The following is a 6,000-nucleotide window of genomic DNA, read 5'->3' on the forward strand; positions in this document are numbered from 1 at the left end:
CACCAGTGAGAAACACATCTCTAGACCAGAGCAATGGGGCAGGCTAGCTGGGGCACAAAGATGAGCTGCAGGAGAAGTCATTTGGCAGCCAGCGAGGCAACCAGGGAGCAAGTCAGTCCTGGAACCAGCTGGGGTAACTATTAACACAGATGAGGACGTTTCACCACATGATAAAGAGTACAAATGTCTGAGGGTGAACCTTCCTCCCAAAACACCCTGCATTCCCCTCTGCTGCTTGGGAGAGCATCCTGCTTGGCTGGCGTTAGCAATGCAGCTTGAATTGGTACAACCCACCCCCCTGTCCACTCCCAGCCTGGCCCAAGCCTTCCTGGGTGCAGTGAGGATGGCCGCAGAGGAGCTCCGAGGTCGCCAGCAGGGGCTAACAGTCTGTAGGTCTTCAAGAGCTGGTCCCGATCTGTATTCCACACGTGGCTATGCACATGCGCCTGAGTACGGAAATTCCTGCAAGCAGAGTCTATTGGCTCCCCCATGCACAGCTGGTCTTCTGCTCCCAACCGAGAGCATAAGAGACAGTCCAGTGCATCTCCAGTTCCTTGTTACCACCATGTGGCCTGAGTCAGAATCCTGTGTCCTCCCTTCCTTCAGCTCCTTTGTAGACCCTGTAAATACAATTGCCAATAGTTTTATCCTTCTGAGCCTGTTAACTAGTAGTTTATAGTATAGTTAGTATAGTGCATTTTTCCCCCCTTCCTGGAGATTCCCTGCCCATGTCTGGGACTATGCTCAGAGTTCTAGGCTTCAAGAATTGTCTCTCTTGCCCTCACTCCTTCCCTATCAGCAGTGAACATCGGCGTTGCCTCGACTGCCTGGATGAGACACGTATCTCTGCAACGTGCAGTATTTGTCGCTTGTTCCTACCCAGAACTCGAGAATCTCCTGAGCTTCACCTGAGAAACTACCTGATGGAGAAGGCTGTGAGACCCTTCTTCAGTCCGAGCCGAGAAGACACACTCCCCCGCCCGTCCCCCCAGTACATCAGCCTGAACTGACAATCAGTACCCCCTAAGTACGTGCTTAGGAGTGTAGCCTCCAACACCTAAGTCCAAAGACACTTCATCTAGGGCTTCCCATGAGAATAGAGGGCACTCTCGGCACAGATCCTCATTGAGGACTGTCCTGAAGAGAGATGCTCCTTCCCGTTGAGATCAAGTGAACCTTCGTGCACAGACCCTAAGGAACTGGCTCTGCTGAAAACACCTGGACTGGAGGGTGAAATGCCTATAAAGAAAGATCCTCCATTTCTATCAGTCATGCAGGCACCAGAGCGGAAGGACCAACATCTGCTGGTTCTGTCTACAAGTGCAGGTCCAGACTCATCATTGGTGCCACCTGGTTTGTTCAAGGACCACTCTGCCTCCAAGGGCGCAGTAGTTCCATCAGACTTGTCAGCCAGAACCTCCCAGACACAAGGACGTATGGAGACTTACACACCAGCAGAAGATATGTTCCTCCCTTATCAGCGGTCTCCCCTCCTCTCCAGCCCAGCCCTAATGAGGGATGTTACTACACCAGAGAAGGATACTACTTCAGTGTCCCAGGCGCCGTCTTACCCCCAGCTCTCTGACGGGAGTGCTCCAGTTCTGATGGCCCCTCCGCTACCGGAGGAGCAGTTTGCAGACTCGGATGAGTCTGGTCGCTCCTGTCTCTCCATGGAGAAAGTTGAGCCCTGATGGACATTTGAGGAGTGACACTCCCTATTGCTCCAGATCAGACTTCCTCAGGGACCACTGATACTGAATCCCTTGGGGTTCTCCTCAACCAGCTGCCCCTCTTTCTTGCCATATCGCTCTAGAGGGGCCGTGGCTGCAGCTCCTGGGGCAGTGCTTTCCTCTTGTCCTTGGGAAATGACCTTAGATACGCCTTTCCTCCTATTCCGCTGCTTCCACATGTCATAAGAAAGGTACGTTACGACGCGGCCAGCGTCATTCTCCTAGCACCAACCTGGCCCAGGCAGTTTTGGTTCATGGAGCTCCTGACAATGTCTGCCCATCTCCCCCGCTCCCCTCCCAAATCAGATCCACACCTTCCTGAACCTCCTAACTCAGGATAGGGGCAGAATCAAGCACCCCAATCCAGACTCACTCCACCTCATGGCCTGGTTTGTGATGCGTGTCCGGAATAGAATGTTCCTGCTTGACTCCTGTTCAGGCTATCCTTACCCGAAGTAGGAAAGAGTCAACTAGGATCTGCTGCTGGCCAAATGGGGGTGTTTCTCTGCCTGGACACAGATTAGTCAACACTCTCCAGCCACTGCAAGGATTCTGTTTGTTTTAGATTATCTCCTGCCCCAAGAGACCTCAGGTCTCTCCATTAGTTTGATGCAAGTCCCTCTCTCAGCAGTTAGTGCCTTCCTCCCTCTGATAGATGGACATTGCTTTCACTCACCCAGTTACAGTACGTTTTATGAAGGGCCTAACCAGGACCTTCCCACCACTGATCAAACCTACACCTCAGTGGGACCTGAATCTTGCCTGTCAACACTCACCAGACCTCCGTTTGAACTCTTAGTGACATGCTCATGTCGCACTCATCCAGGACAGTTGCATTTCTGGTGACTATTGCTTCAGCCAGAAGTGTCAGCAAGCCAGGAGCCATCCTGGCAGACCCTTTCTACACCGTTTTTCAGAAGGACAAAGTTTCCCTTATCTTGCGTCCTAAATTTCTCCCCCAGGTTGTTTCTGAATTCCACATTTGCCAGAGTCTCCACTTACCTGTCTTCTTTCCAAAGCTCCATGCTTCTCCCTCAGCATCCAGCATGCCCTGGCGTTCTACCTGCGAAGGACCAAACCAGTCAGAAAGTCACCAAGACTTTTTATCACCATAGCAGAAAGATCATGTGGGCAAGCTATATCCTCTGAAAGAATTTCTAAGTGGGTTTCGGGATGCATCCGAGCGTGCTGCAGGTTAGCACACGTCCTTCTCCTGACGGTGTCCGCTCACTCCACAAGAGCACAGGCTCTGCAGTGCTGCAAGCATCTTTGCCGTTGGCTTCCTCGCACCTGCCTCCTGTCTGAGCACTGCTTGTCAATCACCTGCAAGTGGAACACACACAGGGACCAGCCCTCCAAGAAGAAATTGAGGTTATTTACTGTAACTGGAAGTTCTTCCTCATCTGTTTTCCACCCACCCGCCATCCCCTCTGCCTCAGATCCTCTTGGATTTGCAGTACGATGAGGCACTGGAGAGGTGGTGGCCCACACTGGCTCTGATACCCTCAGTCAGGAGCATGAGGTGACCTATTGTCCTGTCTCAAGGCAGCATCCTGGGCTCCTTTCTACTTCTAGGTGCTTCAGCCATTCCTGACGAGACGGGATCCCCCACGGACACTATGCACAATGGAACTAAATGTGGTGCATCGTGACAGGGCCTATGTTACACTTATAAGAAGCACACAGGATCTTTTTCAGGGAATAAAAGGCAATATGCCGCATTTATAGAGCATACAGCGGTTAGCATATGCTTTTCAGTCACACACACACATACACACACCATGCATACAGTCCCGCTAGTCGATGTTACCAGTCCAGAGTCTGGATCAATCTAGTGGCCAGCCAGATTGGTCACAGAGGGGAGCTGGGCTCTGTCGATCATGATCCGATGCTCCTGGAGTTGTGGCAAGACAAACCCAAAGTCCCATGGCAAAGCACCTTGTTCTTATAGTCCTTTTTCTCCATTGAAGTCTGTGGATTTTGCTGTGTCATTTATGACCGGTTACATCCTTAATTGGAGTTATCTTTTGATGTTAACATTCCAAAGCACCTCCAGGGTCATCCTGTCCTGGTTTCGATTTACTCAATTGTCTTGTCTTTAGGGTGCCAGCCTCCACCTCAGAGTCGTTAATCTGCCCTTCTTCAATTATGGATGCGCGTTGATGGTTCTCTGGTGTCGTTAAGTCTCTTCACTCCTCCTTCACTCCTCCTTCCTTGACCATCTGACTTTAACAATGGCCTTTACACCTTATCTTTTTCTGATGCATACGCTCCTTATTCACACAAACCATCTTTTACAGAGACCTTCAAAGGTATACAAACAGCAGTGTTTTATGTTGAGAAAAAAAGACATTGTAAATTAAACCTTACTACATCTTGTGACCAAAACAGGTCACATTGGGGCTCGGGCCTTCAACATGCCTCTAATCTCATCTAATCTCTAATCAGTCTGTCAGATGTGTTTCTACCAGTGTCCCAGAGGGTCATTCCTTCCTGCTATTCAAAAAGGTTGCTGGCAGGATGATCACATCATACATTAATACATTGAATACATACTACATTATTATAACTGTCAATCATTATAACCTCTAATACAAATATAAAATCCTACCCCTGCATGTGGGGCTCAGATTCATCACCGTATCCTCAGGGGAACATTTGCAGGACCTCCTTTGGGGCAATCAGAAAAAGTGAGGGGCATATTTTTCCAGTAGACTAGGGACCCCAGCTCGGGAAACGTTCTCCTATCTGGCCATTCAAGCTGTTTGCTGGGGCTCAGCCCCTGAAATATTCAGAGCTCCATGCTCCATAGTGCTCTCCCAGACAGTCTGTGCGGGCCTCCCTGTTTCCAGTCCTCCTGCTCTTTGAGGCCGGGGCCGCCTTTCTGTTCTGTGTTCATACAGCACCTCACATGGCAGAGGCCTGGTTCATGGCTAAGGCTCCTAGGTGCTACTTCAGTAAAAAATAATGGGTTCCTGAGGCCTATTGGAGAAAGTACAATAATCACACCAGCCTCTGAATTAATGCATATTGCCACCCTTACCACCGCAGTTCGCAACCAGAGGGGCATGGGGAGCAGTTTCTGGGGACAGTTTGTTGTCCATGGTGAGCTGGCTGCTCGTCTGGTGCTGTCTCTTAGTTTTCCAACTGCACAATCAGAAGAGAAGCTAAAAATGCATGAAACACATTTGTAATGTGGCCTTTCCATGTAAGCAGTTACTGCTGCTGCCGTGTGGCCCTTATGGGGTTGCGAACGGAATGGGAGGCATCCATGACCTGCTGTAAGCCATTCTGTGAAAAAAGGTGAGAACTGATTTACTCGCCGTCTGTTCTGTTCAGAACAATCGCCGTGGCTGAAACACAGCAGCCATTGTATACAATCTGTGTGTGTCGTGGGGGCCTCACTGAACCCCTAGAGGGTTTTTAGTGCACCTTGTCTTTACTGCCACAACCCCAGTGTTGTTTGACACACCTCTCAAGAGTATCCTGCACACTTGTATTTGTGGTTCTGATAACAAAGGCATTGAAGTGGGTATGATGTAAATGCTGCAATGACTAAAGACGGCAATGAGATATATGCATTTGGACTTGGTTTTCTTAGTCTAGGCTTCTCCAGCTCCGGTTAGCTGAACAGTGAACGCTCCTCGGAATTCTAATCTATGGGATGAGCACCGTGCCTGATAGACTCCAAGCTCTGCTAGCTAAAGGAAGATTTTGCAGTCAGAATCCTTCCCGCGCCATCAAACGTTGCTTAGCTACATAGGTAAATATTGCACCAATTGTATTTACTACAGATTTTCCTGAGGTTTTAAGTATAACTGCTGGGGAAAGACAATAAGAAACAAGGGCGATACCTATTAGTTTCACTACCGAGAACATTTGTCTGTGTTTCACCTTAGATTAGACCAAGCAATGTAGCTAAAATTGCTTGGATGCACTTTAATTTGCCTCTGTCTTCAGCAATAACTGTTCACTCAGTCACTGCACAAATAACAACATTATTCGAACCAGCTGACTTCAGCTATTTCCACTGCACCAAACCAACTGCGTCATCCTCCCACTGTGTCTGATCCCCTTCAGGTAATGGAGACTGTGTACAACACTCAGATGTAACAAGTGCTGTGGATTCTTGTGACTTCATTTCCTCTTCAGCAGCAAATGGGAAGTCAAGAGCAGACTCAGGATCCAGACGTCTTCGCTGACTGATTGCCCAGGTCTATTCCACGTCAGGGGTTGAACACCCAGTGACGGGTGTAAATTTTTCCCTCGG

This window comes from Mauremys reevesii, linkage group 3 (genome assembly GCF_016161935.1).
Source record: "Mauremys reevesii isolate NIE-2019 linkage group 3, ASM1616193v1, whole genome shotgun sequence".
Classification (NCBI taxonomy): Eukaryota; Metazoa; Chordata; order Testudines; family Geoemydidae; genus Mauremys; species Mauremys reevesii.